The sequence below is a fragment of the Pan troglodytes genome, chromosome 5 (assembly GCF_028858775.2).
Source record: "Pan troglodytes isolate AG18354 chromosome 5, NHGRI_mPanTro3-v2.0_pri, whole genome shotgun sequence".
Classification (NCBI taxonomy): domain Eukaryota; kingdom Metazoa; phylum Chordata; class Mammalia; order Primates; family Hominidae; genus Pan; species Pan troglodytes.
The window spans coordinates 35,823,375-35,841,651 of record NC_072403.2 but is presented as its reverse complement, the minus strand read 5'-3'; the positions used below and the strand labels follow the sequence as shown (position 1 = coordinate 35,841,651).

At 46.5% G+C, this 18,277-nt stretch overlaps 1 pseudogene; it reads right to left on the bottom strand.

Moving 5' to 3' along the window:
- Nucleotides 1-662: 662 nt before the first annotated feature.
- On the bottom strand, nucleotides 663-5,228 carry LOC100608371 (HLA class I histocompatibility antigen, A alpha chain-like; annotated as a pseudogene).
- Nucleotides 5,229-18,277: the final 13,049 nt, after the last annotated feature.

The following is an 18,277-nucleotide window of genomic DNA, read 5'->3' as shown; positions in this document are numbered from 1 at the left end:
CGGGCCCAGCTGTTTTCTCTTTATCTCTTTGTCTTGTGCTTTTATTTATTACAATCTCTCATCTCCGCACACGGGGAGAAAACCCGCTAAGCCCCGTAGGGCTGGATCATACAGCCAAGGACAATGGAGCAGCAAAGATGACCCAGCTGAGCAGTGACCACATAAAGCGCACGGTGGCCTGAGCACCCACTGGGCACAGCCCCATCTACTCTCCTCTCATGCAACAAATCAGCATAAGAAACACGTGGACTCTGGAAGGTTCTCATGTCTTCCATTTATTTTGTCTCTCAAATTTTAGGAATCTTCTCCTTTAATTAACCCATCAACCTCTCATGGCAAGAATTTGAAAAAGTAAATTTATACTCAGATTCTAATTTTAATAGGGAAGTAAGAAGTTACAGCTCAGTGCACATAAAGTTGAGACAGAGATGGAGACATCTCAGCCTCACCTCTATGGAGCAGGAATGATTAATTATTGGAGAGGGAACACAAGTCAGCATGAGGGAAGAGGGTCATGGTGGACATGGGGGTGGGTTGGTCTCCCCACCTCCTCATATTATGCCTACAGGAACACAGGCACATTCAGGTGCCTTTGCAGAAAGAGAGTCAGGGTTTTTGAAGTCACAAAGGGAAGGCGTGAACAAATCTTGCCTCTCAGTCCCATACAAGGCAACTGTCTCACACTATAAAATAAAATATTCATGAACAAATTCATATCCGTCACAGTGAGGGATGACACTTTAAACAGCCCATCACATGTTCAATACATCAAATTCAAAGAAACCCCATAGCACAGCTGCGTCCACTATTGCCCCCAACACCCCCCACACATCAGGTCCCCCAGCGTCTCACCTTTACAAGCTGTGAGAGACACATCAGAACCCTGCGCATGGTCGCTGCCTGGGATAGAACAAAAACAGGACTTGGTCAGAGCCCAGAGGAGATGCAGCTAGAGGAGGAATCTGGGGCTGGGTGAGCTCCCCCATGGGCTCCCGACCACAATATCCCAAGGATCTCAGGGATCAGCCCACTTCATACTTACTTACAGCTTCAGAGTAGCTCACTCTATCTGTGGGAAGAAAATGTCCTATTAGAGGCCAGAAAGGAGTCAGGGCCATAGGGCCCTAAACAAAACCCCTAGCCTTTGATCCCAGAGAAGTTTCCTGAAAGTGTAACTGCTGATCCAGGACAGGATCAGGAAACATGAGGAAAGCAGGTGTGGGTCCTGGACAAACTGCCCTCCTGAGGTCTGTCCTCAGCAGGGACCTTCCCTTGTGACTTGTGACTGCTGGGATCAGGTCCCCATCATCATAATCATCAAGGTGATAAATCTGTCCTTCATTGTCACAGGTGCTTTACAAAAGAGTAAGTGCTGGCACACAGGGCCCAGGCTGGGTAGGCCCATGAGTGTGGATGGTGCTTCCCAGTAACTAGGCAGGACACACTTCTAACTGGGGCTTGAAACCCTCAGTGGGACAAGAAATCTCAGACCCCACTCCTCATCCATTCCTTACCTGAGTTCTTCTTCCTGCACATCACAGCAGAAACCACAGCTCCAGTGACTACAGCTCCAAGGAGAACCAGGCCAGCAACGATGCCCACGATGGGGATGGTGGGCTGAGAAGACTGCTCTGGGAAAAAAGGGGAAGGTGAGCGTCCCTGACCCTCAGCCCCCAGCACCGACCCTGCTGAAGTTCTCCAGAGAGGCTCCTGCTTTCCCTAAGTGACATGACCCCCCCACCTCCACTCATCTCCTGCCTTACCCTATCTCAGGGTGAGGGGCTTGGGCAACCCCTCATGCTGCACATGGCATGTGTATCTGTGCTCTTCTCCAGAAGGCACCACCACAGCTGCCCACTTCTGGAAGGTTCCATCCCCTGCAGGCCTGGTCTCTACAAGCTCCATGTCCCGAGTCTGGTCCTCTCCATCCTGCTGCCAGGTCAGTGTGATCTCCACAGGGTAGAAGCCCAGGGCCCAGCACCTCAGGGTGGCCTTATAGTCAGAGACGGAATGGTGGATCATATGTGTCTTGGGGGGGGGGGTCTAACAGGAAGAGTCAGAAAATTCAGGCACTTTGCATCTCTCATGAGACACTCCAGCAGCACGCATGTGGCCATCCTGAGAATGGACAGGACACCTGGGGTGGGGAAGGGAGCACAGAACCCAGACACCAACCTGGACACAGGTACCTGGGATAATCTCCTGTCCGTGGAAAATTCTAGTCCCTGAGGAGGGAACAGTGACTTCTGGTCCTGACCTGAGTGGAGGCTGAGGGACTCAGAAGAGCTGGACTCAGAACCCCACACACATTGAGTGTGAAGCAGAGAACAAGGCCTGAGAGGAAAAGTAACGGGGCCCAAGGCTGCTGCTGGTGTCAAAGGGAACCCCTCATCAGTATTCCAAGGATTGTCTTCCCTTCATTTCCTCAGAGATTTCATCCCTTAATTGTATCAGAGAGCAGGGCGGACCCTCAGAGTCACTCTCTTGTACAGGATCTGGAAACCCAGGAGGATTCCTCTCCCTCAGGACCAGAGAGAGGACGACATTCTAGTGTTGGTCCCATTTTCCTTCTCTCTTTGTGGGAGGCCAGCCCAGGAGATCTACAGGCGATCAGGGAGGCGTCTTGTGTTCCCTGGTACCCGTGAGCTGCAGCGTCTCCTTCCCGTTCTCCAGGTGTCTGCGAGCCTCTCCACGCACGTGCCCTCCAGGTAGGCCCTGATCTGCTCTGCAAATTCTTCTGCCTCCCTCTTGCGCTTGGTGATCTGAGCCGCCATGTCCGCCGCGGTCCAGGAGCGCAGGTCCTAGTTCCGGGCTATGTAATCCTTGCCATCGTTGGCGTGCTGTTCATACCCGCGGAGGAGGCGCCCTTCCAGCCCCAAGTCGCAGCCATACATTATCTGGAGGGTGTTAGACCCTGGCCCCGCCCCCGCGGTCAGCCCCGCCCACCGAGCCCCGCCCCCGCCCCGACCAACCCGCGGGGATTTTGGCCTAAACTGAAAATGAAACCTGGTAAAGGCGCCTGGGCCTCTCCTGGGTCGAGGATCTGGCGGGTCCCGCAGCCTCGGGGTGGATCTCGGAGCCGGAGACTCGCGGGGGGGGGGACCCGGGGCGTCCGCGGGGTATGAGGAGGGGTCGTGACCTTCGCCCCAGGCCGGGGTCATTCACCGGCCTAGCTCTGGTGGTAGTAAAGGCGCGGGATGGGCAGGTTCACTCTTGTCAGTCTGTGCGCGGGCCTTGATGTTCCGTGTGCTCCGGTCCCAATACTCCGGTCCCTCCTGCTCCAACCACGGCGCCTGCGGCTACATCCTCGGAGTCGCCGCGTCGCTGTCGAAGCGCACGAACTGCGTGTCGTCCACGTAGCCCACTGCGATGTACCGGGGCTCCCCGCGACCCGGCCGGGACACGGCGGTGCTGAAATACCTTATGGAGTGGGAACCTGGGGGCGAGGAGGGGCTGAGACCCGTCCGACCCTCCTCCTTGCGCGGCTCCCCGGGTCCTGCGCCCCAGTGCGCGGGCCCCTAGCTCCTCCCCGCAGAGGCCATTTCCCTCCGGATCCCGCACTCACCCGCCCAGGTCTCGGTCAGGGCCAGGGCCCCCAAGAGCAGCAGGAGGAGGGTTCGGGACGCCATGACCCCATCCTCGGCGTCTGGGGAGAATCTGAGTCCCAATGGGTTCGCGGGGACTTCTGGAACAGGGACCCCAGCGACGCCGATTGGCTTCGCTAGAAACCCGACACCAAATGGGAGTGAGAACTGAGTCCACATCCTGAGTGTCCAGGAAGAAGGACCCTACATAGGTTGGGAGAGGGAGAAGAGAAACTGCGGAGATGGGGAATCCCCAACGCTGGGCCTCCCCAATCAATACATCGCCTTCGGGGCCTGAAACCCTGAGAGCCACGCCTGGGGCCATAGGACTTCGCCCTGACCCCGCTCCTCCTGTGCCAAACGCTCTGTCTCAATGTCTCCCTGAGTCTTGGCCCAAGAGCTGTCCGAGAAACCAGGGAGAAACCCTCGTCATGGGCCCCGTCCCTCTTCACTTTTCATCCCGGAATCCCCGTCCCAGAACTGGACTCCCTGCCTCCCACTCCTTACCTATTTCCCTGAACTCTTCTAGAAAAAAACTCACCCCAGGGAGCTTGGTGCCAGAGAGGGAGGTCGCCCTGGGAATGGAGGCGTAGAGACAGGTTTTTTTTTTTCTTTAAATCCGGAAAAGTTGTGCCTGAGTGCATGAGATAGAATAGAGACAAGTTTTCTCTTTGTTTATTAACTACAGTGGGTAGCAGAATCTTGGCAACCCCTGAATGATCAGGAATCTAATCGGTAAAAAATGTAACTTTGGCCCCTTGATGTATAAATGTGTCTGAAAGCATTACAACAGGACTCACAAAGCTACTAAGTTTGACTTTCGCAGACAATGTATCTGTGACTCCTGCTTGTTTTTTACATTTACCTTCATTCCACAGCCCTGAGTTACTGGGTGAGTCCAAGACATCTCCTCAATATAAAGTAGCACACTGTGTTACTATATGTTGCAACCGGGAGCCAGTACAGACTTTATTCACCTCACAGTTGCAAGTGTTCAATGCAGTCACAATGCCCCTCAGCAGTGCTCATGCGCTGCCTGTTTTTAGGAAGTATTCACATCTAAGTGGTGTGTATATCTTATAGGAACACTTAGTATTTTTAAAACCTGATTAATTAAAAAAAATTAGTTTCTAGGCAGTCCCAAATATAGTATTAAAGGCCAACTGCAAAGAAGGAACACTAAGTATTTTTTAAACCTTATTAACATAAAAAACATTAGTTTTTAGGCAGTCCTACATTAGGTATTAAAGGCCAACTGCAAAGAACACTGAGCGAGGCTCTGTAGATGGATGTAATAAAAATCTATAAAACAATGTGTTTAAACCTAAGAATTCTACTGCTTTCCAATTCCTTCCCTCTGCTCGTTTTCCTAACCTCCTGCTTCTCCAGCCCTTCCCTCTGTCCCTTTCATCCCCCAGGCCCTCCTCTCCCCTTAGTCCCCACCACCCTGTCACTTCTAAATTGTGGCTCTAGCATTGTCCCATTACCTGCTACGTGACTGTTCTCTCCACAGTGGTCCTGCTCCTGTGAGTCAGAGTGTGTCATTTCCTCACCTAAAACACTCCAGTGGCTCCACCTCGGTCTTGTGAAGCTTCTAGAATGTCAGGCACGTGAGCATATGAGGGCATACCTGGTTCATCTTAGGCACTAAATTAATTTTTGTTGACTGAATGAATGAAATATGAATGTATTAAATTGCATCACAGAAAGTTATAAAATGTAAAACACTGAAAAATTAAGAAATATTTTATTTTATGTAACTAGTGTGCATATCAATTCATTCCGAGTCTGTTGAGCCTGTGTATGAATTTTATAAGATTGCATAACAAATTATCACAAACATTGACTTTAAACAACACCCAATTATTGTCGATTTATTTGTTTTTAGAGACAGAGTCTCCCTCTGTCAACCAGGGTGAAGTGCAGTCACATGATCATGGCTCACTGCAGCCTCAAACTCCTGGGCTCAAGGGATCTTCCTGCCTCAGTCTTCAGAATAGATAGGACTGCAGACAAGTGCCACCACGCCCAGCTAATTAAAAAGAAATTGTAGAGATGAGTGTCTCACTGTTTGATCTTGGCTGGTCTCAAACTCCTGGATGCAAGTGATCCTCCTATGTCAGCTCCTCAGATGTTAGGATTGCAGGTGTGCATTACCATGCCTGGCCAAACAACACCCATTTATCTGTTTATAGTACCTTAGTCAGAAATCTGGGCATGATGTGGATGGAATCTCTGTTCCGGGCTTCCCAAAGCTGTGTTTTCATTTTGAATCCTCCTTCAGGCTTATACAGAGGTGGCAGAATGCAGTTTCTTGCAGTTGTAAGACTGAGGTCCGCGTTCCTTGCTGGCTGTCAATGTAGAGAACAGGGAGGGCTGTGCTCAATTCCTGATGCCCACCAGCGTTCTTCCCTGTACAGCCCCTTCATTTTCAAAGCCCACAGTGGAGGAAACCCCTCATGCTGAATCCCTCTCACACTGTGAGTCTCTATGATCAGGAAGAACCCAGTCTTTTCAAGGACTCACCTGATTAGGACAGTACAATCAGCATAAACCCAGCCTAAAGTCAACTAATTGAGGCCCTTAATTATATCTGCTAAATCCCTTCACAGCAGCACCTGTATTAGAGTTGGTTGAATAACTGGGGGAAGGTGAATGACCAGGAGCTTGTTGTTGAGGCCATCATAGAATCAGCCTAGCAAGGGCTGGATCTTCTTTTTGTGTTCACTTGGGACACAGTTGCAAATTGAAGTTCAAGTAAAGTAATCATTGTGAACGGTAATAAAATACATCCTTTTCAGCCACGGAAATTCTCCTTACCTTTTAAAACTAAGTTACATATTTATATCTTTTAATTAATTTAGTCCAGATTTGGTGGCTCGCACCTGCAATCCTAGCATTGTGGAAGGCAGAGGAAGGCAGATTTGTTGACTCCAGAAGTTCAAGATCAGCCTGGGCAACATGGTGAAACCCCCATCTCTACAAAAAAATTAGAAAATTAACCAGGCATGGTGGTTCATGATTATACTCCCAGCTACTCAAGAGGCTGAGGTCAGAGGGTCCCTTGAGCCCAGGAGGTCTACACTGCAGTGCATGGTGATCATGCCACTGCACTCCAGCCTGGGTGACAGAGTGAGACCCTGTCTCAAAAATAATAATAATGATGATGATAAATTTAGAGCAAATGCAAATTAACATGTAATAATACATCCTGTCTTGTGAAAATGTATTAGTTATTTACTATTGCATAACAAATTATGTAAAATGTACCATTTCAAAACAACAAATATTGATCATCTCCCACAGTTTCCAATTGTCAGGAATCCAGGAGAGGTTTCCCTGAGTGCTTCTTGCTAAGGGCCTCTCACAAGGTTGCAGTCCAGTTGTCAGTCTAGGCCTGCATCATCTGAGGGCTTCACTGGGGCTGAGGATTCACATGAAACATGGATCAGTCACATAGCTGTTGGAAAAGGCCTAGTTCATTGTAATTGAGTCCCAGAAGGCCTCAGTTCTTAGCCAGATGGACCTTCCTGCAGGGCTGCTCATGGCACAGCAGCTGACTTTCCGCAGAGCTCATGATCCCAGAGACAGAGAGAGAGAAGGTGGAAGCCGCAGGGAGTTTTAGGTTCTACACCCAGAGTCACAAGCTGTTATGTCGGCATTGCTCTATCAGTTAGAAGTTGTATTAGTCTGTTCTCACACTGTTATAAAGAAATACCTGAGACTGGGTAATTTATAAAGGAAAGAGGTTTAACTGACTCCCAGTTCTGCATGGCTGAGGAGGCCGCCCCAGGAAACTTACAATCATGGCAGAAGTGGAAGAAAACCCATCCTTCTTCACATGGTGGCAGGAAAGAGAAATGCACAATGAAGCAGGGAAAAGCCCCTTATAAAACCATCAGATCTCATGTGAATTCACTCACTATCATTAGAACAGCATGATCCAATCACCTCCCATGAGGTCCCTCCTTCAATACTGGGGATTACAATTCCCATGACAATTGAAGATGAGATTTGGGTGGGAACACAGAACCAGGCCATATCAGAAGTGCATCATTAAGTCCAAGCTACACTCAAGAGAGGGAATTAAGCTGCACCTCTGGAAGGGAGCAGTATTAAAGGATTTGCATATATGTTAAAAGCAAAATTCAAACTATTGTTTCAGGATTTTTAAGTTAAAGGCTTTTAATCTAATTATTTTTCCTTAACATTTTAATCTTGTCCTTTAATTTAATTTAGTTTAATTTTAAGTTCCAGGGTACATATGCAGGATGTGCAGTTTTGTTACACAGGTAAACGGGTTCCATGGCAGTTTGCTGCACCAATCAACCCATAACCTAGGTATTAACCGCTGCATGCATTAGCCATTTTTCCTGATGCTCCCACCACCACCGCCCTCCCCCAACAGGCCCCAGTGTGTGTTGTTCCTCTCCCCGTGTCCATGTGTTCTCATTGCTCAGCTCACAATTATAAGTGAGAACGTGCGGTGTTTGGTTTTCTGTTCCTGTGTTAGTTTGCTGAGGATAATGGCTTCCAGCTTCATCCATATCCCTGCAAAGGATTTGATCTCGTTCCTTTTTATGGCTGCATAATATTCCATGGCATATATGTACCATATTTTCTTTATCTAGTCCCTCATTGGTGGGCATTTGGGTTGATTCCATGTCTTTGCTGTTGTGAATTGTGCTGCAATGAACAAACACATGCACATATCTTTATAATAGAATGATTTATATTCCTTTGGGTATATACCCTGCAATGGGATTGCCGGGTCAAATGGTATTTCTGGTTCTAAATCTTTGAGGAATCACCACACTGCCTTCCTCATTGGTTGAACCAATTTACATTTCCACCAACAGTGTAAAAGCATTCCTATTTCTTTACAACCTTGCCAGAATCTGTTGTTTCTTAACTTTTTAATAATTGCCATTCTGACTGGCATGAGATGGTATCTCATTGTGGTTTTGATTTGCATTTCTCTAACGATCAGTGATATTGAGCTTTTTAAAATATGTTTTTTGGCCACCTGTATGTCTTCTTTTGAGAAGTGTCTGTTCATGTGCTTTGTCCACTTCTTAATGAAGTTGTTTTTTTCATGTAAATTTGCTTAAGTTCTTTTTAGATTGTGAATATTAGACCTTTGTCAGATCGATAGATTGCATAAATTTTCTCCCATTCTGTAGGATGTCTCCTTTTCGCTCTGATGATAGTTTCTTTTCCTGTGCAGAAGCTCTTTTGTTTAATTAGATCCCATTTGTCAATTTTTGCTTCTGTGGCAGTTGCTTTTGGCAATTTCATCATAAAATCTTTGCCCATGCCTATGTCCTGAATGGTATTGCCTAGATTTTCTTTCAGGGTTTTTCTAGTTTTGGGTTTTACATTTAAGTCTTTAATCCATCTTGAGTTAATTTTTGTGTAAGGTGTAAAGAAGGGGTCCAGTTTCAATTTTCTGCATATGGCTAGCGAGTTTTCCCAGCACAATTTATTAAATAGCATTTCCTTTCCCCATTGCTTGTTTTTGTCAGGTTTGTTGAAGATCACATGGTTGTAGATGTGAGGTCTTATTTCTGAGTTTTCTATTCTGTTCTGTTGGTCTATATGCTTGTTTTTCTACCAGTACCATGCTGTTTTGGTTACTTTAGCCTTATAGTATAGTTTGAAGTAGGATAGCCTGATGCCTCCAGCTTTATTCTTTTTGCTTAGCATTCTCCTGGCTATACAACCTCTTTTTTGGATCCATATGAATTTTCAAATTTTTTTCTAATTCTGTGATAAGCTTCTCTTTTTAAATTAATGATTAAATGTTTGAGACATGACAAAGCCTTGGGTGCTGCAGGAAAAACAGTTTGAGACAGAGAAAGGAAAACAACAGTATCTCTGAGTTTTTCTTGTAAATACCTTTAATAACAATGTTCTTCAATAAGTTAACACAGTTGAGAACATAGAGTAACTAGATCAAATAGTTCCAAGACTTCAGTGCCATAAAAATCATGCCTTGAAAATAAGTCTTTGTTTTGTCTAAGATGTCTCAAATTTAGTGGAAGTATGCTCCAAGTGCCAATTTTCTTATTGACATATCATCTTCAGAAAACATTTGCCTACACTTAAAAAAAAATACACACACACTGCTCTGTCTATGGAGTAGCCATTCTTTTGTTTCTTTACTTCTCTAATAAACTTGCTTTCACTTAGAAAAAATTGCATAATCAGATCGCTTCTCATTTACAAAAATGGGAATCTCATACTTCAGTCAACACATCTAGCTTAGCATAATGCCAGTAACTTTGGTTTGATGCAGTAGCCCAAAATGCTGAACTCGAATTGAGAATCAAATTTTTTCCAAAAACGGCTATTCAGGGGCATTCTATTGTAAACTTAACATTTTTTGGTGTGGTATTGCATGAGTTGTGGTAGAAGTGATTTGGACACTACTACAGTTCTAAATAGCACTGCTATTATGTGCTTCTGAAGTTTTCTTTTTTTTTTTTTTTTTAGCTGTCTTATTTTGCTTTCCATTCATATTTGCTATTCCATCACTGGTTGTTCCTTTCTACTCTTTTCTTGTTTCATTTATTTTGATCAGTGATGTGCATTTCCAATTCTGTGAAAGTTTAATTCAGTTGTATGTGTGGTAAAATGTAACACCAAATCCTTTGCAAGAAGGAATTACCTTGCACATCAGATTTAACACTGTATAGTTGAAAATCTAGAGAGATGCCAGTGAGCCAAGGATCAAATGACCTATTATTAACCAAGGCCATTTTCATGGCATCCTGGTCCTCTCTGTCACATGGCTGCTTACATTTCTCTGTGGTTTTCTTTCAATGTAAGTAGTTCTTGTTAAGGATTCTTGCAATGAACTTTGGTATTCTTTTCTCTTTCATTTCTATAAATACCAGGTATATTTTAATTTGAAAACTCTGTTTAACAAATTATAATCATGTAACTACCAAGAAGCCCAGCATTGATGTAAAACATGAACCTGTAAAGCTCCCCTGGGCTGCTGCCCAGTCACATCCCCCAGAGAGAGACTCCATCCTCAGTCTTGTGATCCTTATTCCTTATTTCTTTAAAGATTTGCACAATAAGTATATATATAATATATAATTTACTTTTGCTGGTTTTTAAGCTTCTTGTACAGCAAATTCCTACTGCATTTATTTTTCCATGGTGCACATTACGTACAGGAGTTATCTGTGGTGTGGGAGGCTGTCATTCATTCATTTTCACTGCTGAAGGTTTACATTTTATGCCACAATTTCACTAGTTTCCTATTGATGTATATGTGGCTGATTCCAGTTTTTGCCATAAACATTAGTGTGCCTGTCTCCTGGGCACATAGGCAAGAAAGCCCCCTAGAGTGTATGGTTAGGAGCGGGAGGGTTGGATGATATGTTGTATGGACTTTAATCATACTAGATAATGATAATATGATTTCCAAGGTGATTGTGTCAACTTAAACTCATGTGTTCTGAAAACACCTAGTTGAAGGAATTGAGTTAAAAGCCACTGTCTTGGCTGCAGAATTATAGCAGGCATTTTTATTCACTCTGTTAATAACTTCCTGTTGTTTACTTGTTTCTCATATACCATGGTATTATATTTTTGACATATAGATTCAGAAAATGCTTACTGATAGCACAATCGTGTAGGGGTTATTTTATATGTTAGGAAAATTTCATAATAAAAAGGAAAAAATGGAGGAAGGGAGAGAAAGAAGGAGGAATTGAGGAAGGAGTGAAAGAAGAAAAGAAGGAAGGGGAAGGGGAAGAAAAAGGACGGAAAGGAGGAAGGGAGGAGGAGGGAGGGCGAGAGATTGAATGGAAATAAAGAGGGAAGGAGGGACAGAAGGAAAGAGAAAAAGAAGGAACAAAGGAGAAAAGAAACTAAAATAAAGAGAAGAATAGGCGTTGGGAACTGGAAACCCTCTGTGTGGCTAATATTATCAAAATAGGAGGAAATAAAATAGACGTAGTTAACCTCTATAGAATAATGGAAATGTAAGAAGGCTTCATTAGTTATCTGTTGCTGTGTAAAAAACTACCCCCAAATTTAGTGACTTACAGCAACAAACATTGGTGAACTCAAAAACATAATACAAATGCCAGCAAAATGGAGCCAATGCAGGTAGAAGAAGTTGAATAAACAAAAAGATTTTACACATTGGAATAAGTAAGAGGTCACTGGTGTGCAGACGAAAATGATTTTGTAGTCCAAATGCTCCAAAAAGCAAGTGCCATCATGGGATTAAAGTTACAGCATTTTATTAGGGGACACACCTGTCAGACGATATGGCGAGGGAGGTAGGTTACCCTGGGAAAGGCAATAGAATAAGATGCAAGTGTGACCCCCAGTGATGGAAAGAAGGAAGGAAGGATTACTTAACATGTCCTAGACCACAGGCAATCTAAGGAGAGTTGAGCAAGGCCATGGAGGAGTCCTCCACCCACAGCTGGCAATCAGAGGAGTCCCCTGTCTTCCAGGAATGTCCTGCCTTAGTGTCACTGGTGTGACCCATCACTGGTTGGGAATAGTCCATGGGAAGCAGGGCCTCAGCACCAATGCCACTGAGGATGTCAGAGCACAGGAGCACGGCCTTGGAGGATTACCCAGAAGTGTGACTCAAACCTTCTGCCCTGATGGGTCTGGGCCCTTGAAAATCAAATCCTCTCAGGCTGAATTGCTGGATAATTCTACTCACACTTGCAATGGGGTGAGGGAAAACAGAAGGCCCCCAGGTGGATCTCTGGTTTCCACACTTCTGCCTTCATTGTGTGAAAGTAGCCATGCCTCCTCCTGGGGATGAGGATCTATTACCTGGGCCTGGAGAGGAGGAGACTCCTCTTCTCACCAGGTGGTCTCTGGGCATATACTGTCCACACTTCTCTGGTGACGAACTTAATGTGTAGTTCAGTGGGCTGTCTTTTGTCTCCTTTTAAGGGTACCCTCCTTTGCAAACCAGGACCTCGTACCCTGCACAACCCTGTGTTCTGAGATAAAACATGTCAAATACCCCATTAGGTGAATCTAAGAGATTAGACATGGAGCCATACCTGCTTCCACCGTTTGATTTCTGGACCCACATGTTCTTCCTCTTGCGAACACAGAACTGTAGAGACGTCTCTGATTTAAACAACGTACCATGTCCTGAAAGATGGCATGCAACCCTCAGAGTGCTTCCTCCAGGCTGGCACTGAGTTGTGCCTGTGGAAGATCACGGGACTCCAAGCAACTATGTGGTTCCAAGCACCTGTGTGACCCAGAAAGTCATAGATTGCACAGGCCAAACAGCATTCATGAGGTGAAAATGGTCCACCTGGGTTGAGCTTGAATCCCATGTTGACACCCACAGAAAACAGCCAAGTCTGAAATGTCATTAAACAACAAAACAGACAAATGGAAGTTAGCCAGCCTTCACTATGGGTCAGCCCATGCATGATAGGATGGGCACATGAATGGAACAACCACAGTGGCAGGTGTGAGGCTACATATGGGGCATTTCTTGTGGCTGGCAGCCCCTGGGGAGAGTAGCTGGTGATAGGGTTAGTGGAAGGAACAGCCATGGAAACACTGAATCTTTCCCTTGCCAAGTGGATCCTTCAGGCAGATAATGGGCTAGGAGCACTGCCTAGCCTGCAGACCAGGAATGTCAACAGCACCCAGAGAGTGGTACTGGCTGTGTCTGAGAGCGGGACAGAAAAACCCCCCTAGAATAGGTACCTAACCCTGTGAAGATGAACCTCTGGTCCTTCCAGGATGGAAGTAGGTAAATGTAGTCAACTTCTTAGTTAATAACTAGTCACCTAAAGAAATAGTGCCCCACTAGGGCACATCATGGGCCTAAAATGCTGATGAGTTGGACATTCAGAGGTGGCAGCAGCTGGATCTGCCTTGGTAGGGGGAAGTCAGTGCTGCTGGCACTCATGCCTGCCACTGTGGTTGCTCCATTCATGCACTCATCCTACCAGGCCTGGGCTGACCCAAGGTGAAGGCTGGCTAACTTCCATTTGTCTGTTTGGTTGTTCAGTGCCACATCAGACTTGGGTGTTTTCTGTGGGTGTAAACATGGGATTCAAGCTCAACCCAGGTGGACCATTTTCACTTCATGATGAATGCTGTTGGGCCTGTGCAATTTATGATGTTGTGGGTCACACAGCCACTTGGAACCACATAGTTGCTTGGTGTCCTGTGGTCAAGCATTCTATCAAATCAGGACAAGGAACATTAAAAGTTGCTTCTAACAGGGGGCATATGTCTCTGCTGTGGATGATATGATCTTACTCCAGAATCCCAGGCCCTCCATTGTGACTCTCCCACTGGTGCTTGGTTCAGCTCCATCCTGCATCTTTCCCCACCACTGGCACCACCAGCCCCAGGGGGTCTGAGGGATGCTGGCTGCTCGCACCATGGCCTGGATCTGCTGCAGGGTCCTTTCCTGTGTAGGCCCTTCTTGAATCTGGCCTCCTCCTATGTCACCTAGAGTGTTTGCCAAAGCACGTACCTAGATGTGGAATGTGGTGTTGTCAGAACTCAAAGAGGCTCATCAGGCAGTGTGCTTCCTTCCTTCTGGTGAGGATGCAAGATGAAACAGTTTGTCTTTTACCTTGGAGGGAACACACCTGCATTCCCCTAAACACTTGGCACTTGTTAACCCATAAAACTTCACTTCAGCGGCCACTCTTGAAGCTCTGTAAGGTTTATCTTCACATACTGGAGTGCATGTGTTTTGCCAACGACTCCAGTGCACTTTCTACCTGCTGCTCATTCACCGCAGTCAACATGAAGTTGTCAATGAAATGAGCTGATTTAATATCCTATAGGATATCCAGTATGTCTAGTATTGTCTTTAGACCATATTATATAGGGCAGGGGAGTTACAATAGCCCTGAGAAAAAACTATAAATAAACGTGTTGTGGATCCCACATGAATGGGAATCGCTCTATATCCCCTTTCTAATTGGAGTGGAAAGAAATGCACTCACCAAATCCATAGCTGCACGCTGTGTGCCCGAGGCTTTATTATTCTGCTCTGCAGTGATATCCAGACAACATAAAAGCTGCAATTATAATTCCTGCTTGGCCAGACCTGGAGTAATCTCATTCATTCTTTAGTCCTCATCAGGCTTCCTCAGGGACAGGTTGCTGGATTACGTAGAGACAATAGACAACCCCAACACCATCCCACATCCTTCAGCTCTCTAATGGTGGTGTGACCCCCACGATACTTTCAGTTTCTTCCTCAAGATGCACCCTGGGACACACTATGATTTTTTTTTTTTTTTTTTGCCAGGATGTGGGCAGCGTCAGAGGTTTCCCTTTGGCTTTCAGCACAATGAGAGTCCTGACTCCACAGACTAGGGACCCAGTGTGGGGGTGACTCCACTTAACAGTGCATCAGTGTCAATTATGCACTCAGGGAATTGGAAGATAACCAGGGCTGGGTCTATGGATCCAGTAGTTCCACTGTGGGCCGTAATGTGTCCAGGTTTACTCCCTGACCTCCGTAAGCCCCACTGTGATGGGAGACATGATAGTGCTGTGGGCATCTGGGCATCAATGTCAGCTCTCACTCAGTGTCAATAATCTGACCAGTTCTGCATCTTTCCTTTCCCCAGTGTACAATCTCCTGAGCAAATGGCTATAGGTTCCTTTGCTGAAGGACTGAGGGAATTGTGCCAGCATTTACTTCCACGGGGTTGCAGGGTATTCCTCCTAGGGATATGGACTCCTCCTCTGTCACTGGGATCTGAATCTGAACTTTGGCTGAGGTCTAGGCATTGAGGATGGGATCATGACTTTGTATTGGGTCAAACACCTTCACTCTCCTGCTTCTCAATTCTTGCTTTCTTATCATGATATCAAGCAGCGCCCTTGTTGGCTGCCTGTCCTAATCCTGGGACACCACCCTCTACTATCCTTCCCCACATTCCCTGCAGCTTGAGTCCTATTGGCTACTCCTTTTAGTTTGCCATAGTAACTGTGCCCTCTGGCTTTTTCAGGTCACTGCCACCATTTGGTCTTTGTCTCTTCAGGGCCACACTCTCCCCAGGGATATTAATAAATGCAACTCTGGGTCATCTTTACTACCATCACATCCAGCCTGCAGAGGACAACACCCCGACACTTCTTAGTGATGCAGGTCCCTCTCACCATCACGTTTCTGAGGCTCTGGTGGAAGGTGTTTCCTTTGGACCCTCTTGTGGAGCATAGTACTGGTGGGCCTTCACCATGCCCACTTCCCTCAGCCTTGTTATTCCATCCTGTGCAAGTTCCAGGGCAACTAAGTCATGTCTACCTTGTTGAGAGTTGGGCATCATTTTTCCTAGTCTATATGGATTCACCCCAGCAGTGGGTTTGGCCCCCCCTTATCAAAGTCCTGGGGTGTTTGATAAACCCATGCCTTGAGAAAGTGCCTCCAAGCCAAAGGATTTTTATTCTTCCAGCTTGAAATTCTGGTTCCTTGATCAAACACCCTCAAATTCCAATCCCAGAAGTGCTCCTCGGCCTCCTATGGGGACGTGCCAGCTAGTTCCTGCAAAGCTCTTCAGTGGGATTCCTGCTGTATCATGGGGGTGAGACTTCTGTAGCATCTTCCAGCATAGGAAGTGGGAACCATTACTAGAGAAGGGTGAGCCTCCTATGCATGCCCAGAGGATCCTGGAGGGCACCCATCGGATAACCCTGTTCCTGTTTGCAGAATCTCAGGTTCACCCACCAGGGTCCTGACTTTCCTCTAACAGGCCTGCCTTGGCTGAGTGTCAAACCTCTCTGGAGCACTGTGGCCCTCATAATGATGTCTTCAGCTACCATTCCACGGTATCTGCCCTTTCGCTACAAGAGATAAAGACCTCTGCATGAGACACTGCAGAGGCTGTCACATATAGCCAGTGACAGCTGTTAACAATCTGCAGATTCTCATGATACTTTCATAGGGCATCATTGCAGCTGAGCAGTAACCAGCCAACTCCACTGTCTTTGTAGGTTTCCCCCTAACCCCGTCATTATTGTGCAGGGCATTCTATCACCCCACCTGCCATAGCTTCCCCTAACCAGGGCATCCTCTCAGCTCAGCACTGGTGAGACCCATAGCAGCTCAGCTGCATCTTGTGCTATGGAATTTCTGTGTCTCCCACAACCCTGGTGGCATCCTCTTGGCCTGCCAGGCAGTGGGCAAGCTTTTTTCAAATTCTCATTTTTGCCTGTTTTCATGGATCACCCTTCATACTACTTGTGTTAGTTAGGGTCCTCTGAGGAGCAGACCCCAATACAGTATTCAATGTGCAAGGATTTATTAGAGGAAATAGTTATGAGAGAAATTCAGGACACAGACGGAAAATGCTGGGAATGTCATCAGACCACAAAGCAACTCTGAGCCCCAGTGAGGTAAACAGTGCAGGAAGGTCAGCTGGAAGCATCCTAGACCCTGTGCAGGCTAACAGAAGTTCAGTAAGGGTGGCAGGAAGCCCTAGAGCTTCAGTCAGCCTTCAGAGAAGAAATGTTCCTGCCTTAGTTTCTGCCCTGCTTTCCTCAGTCATTGGCAGGAAAAGACAGGGGGCAGGTGTGGTCTCAGAGCAAACGTGGCAATAGGTTTCAGGATTCAAAAGTTGAGGCCACTATCAATTCTGCTTACTCTAGCTGAGGGGCTGGGATGTGCATTCTCATGACTGCCACAATGATCCAGTGGGGAGAGAGGAAAAAGATTGATGATAAAGAGAAAAAATGGTATTAATTGATGAGCTGACACCTTTAAGTAGATGATAAGGGATGACGTTTGGGGCACCAGAAGAGGGATTGGCTCTGGCTGGGAGCAGAATGGTTTACCCACAACAGTCCCCGACATGGTAAAACACCTGACATGTGTTGCAGCTGCAAATGCATGAGCAGATGGTGATGGAATCTGTCTTCTAATGTGTTCAGTTTTCTCAGTGAGGTAGGAACCAAGGTTGTCAGCTGAGATAAGAATGGGGAAGGAGGGTTGGACGTGTGAGCACAGAGAGAAGGTGTGTAAGGGTCACCTAGGCCAGGAGGAGCCTGAGGGTGAGCCATGCAGGGAGAGGGTGATTGCTGGCCCTGGTGGGGGCTCCCCATGTGGTTTGGGTCATGAAGTTAGAGAAGACACCAACGATGAGGGACAGTGAGTAGATGGCAGAATCACTGGATTGGTATTCCCAGGGTGGGGGTCGAAGGATTGTTGGAATTGATGTGCTAAAGGGTGGACTTCAAGCCTGGAATGCAGGCACATATGCAATGAGTAGTCACTGATATTACCTCACAGCATATGATAAAATGATAGAGTCTGTGTCCTCAGAGCCTGTGGCCACCTTGCATGAGATGAGTGGAAAGATAGCCAGAGAGTGGGAAGTGTGAAATTGAAAGTATGGAAGGGCTGGGGTTCTTGGGCATGATGAGGCCTAGGGGATGACAGGGGCACGAGATTCAGGCAGAGAGAGGAGAAGGTCATGGAGGAGAGGAGTTCCAGGATCTGAGAGTCCAGGGAGCAAGGGCATCTTCTCTGCTGTATAGGTGTCTATTGCTGCCATAAAAATTACCACAAACCAACTGGCTTTAAACAGCACCTAATTATCATGTTACAGTCCTGTAGGTTGCAAGTCTGCACAGTCTTATGGGGCTAAGGTCAAGGTATGGGCAGGTCTGTGTTCCTTCCTGGAGACTCTGGGGAAGAATCCACTTCC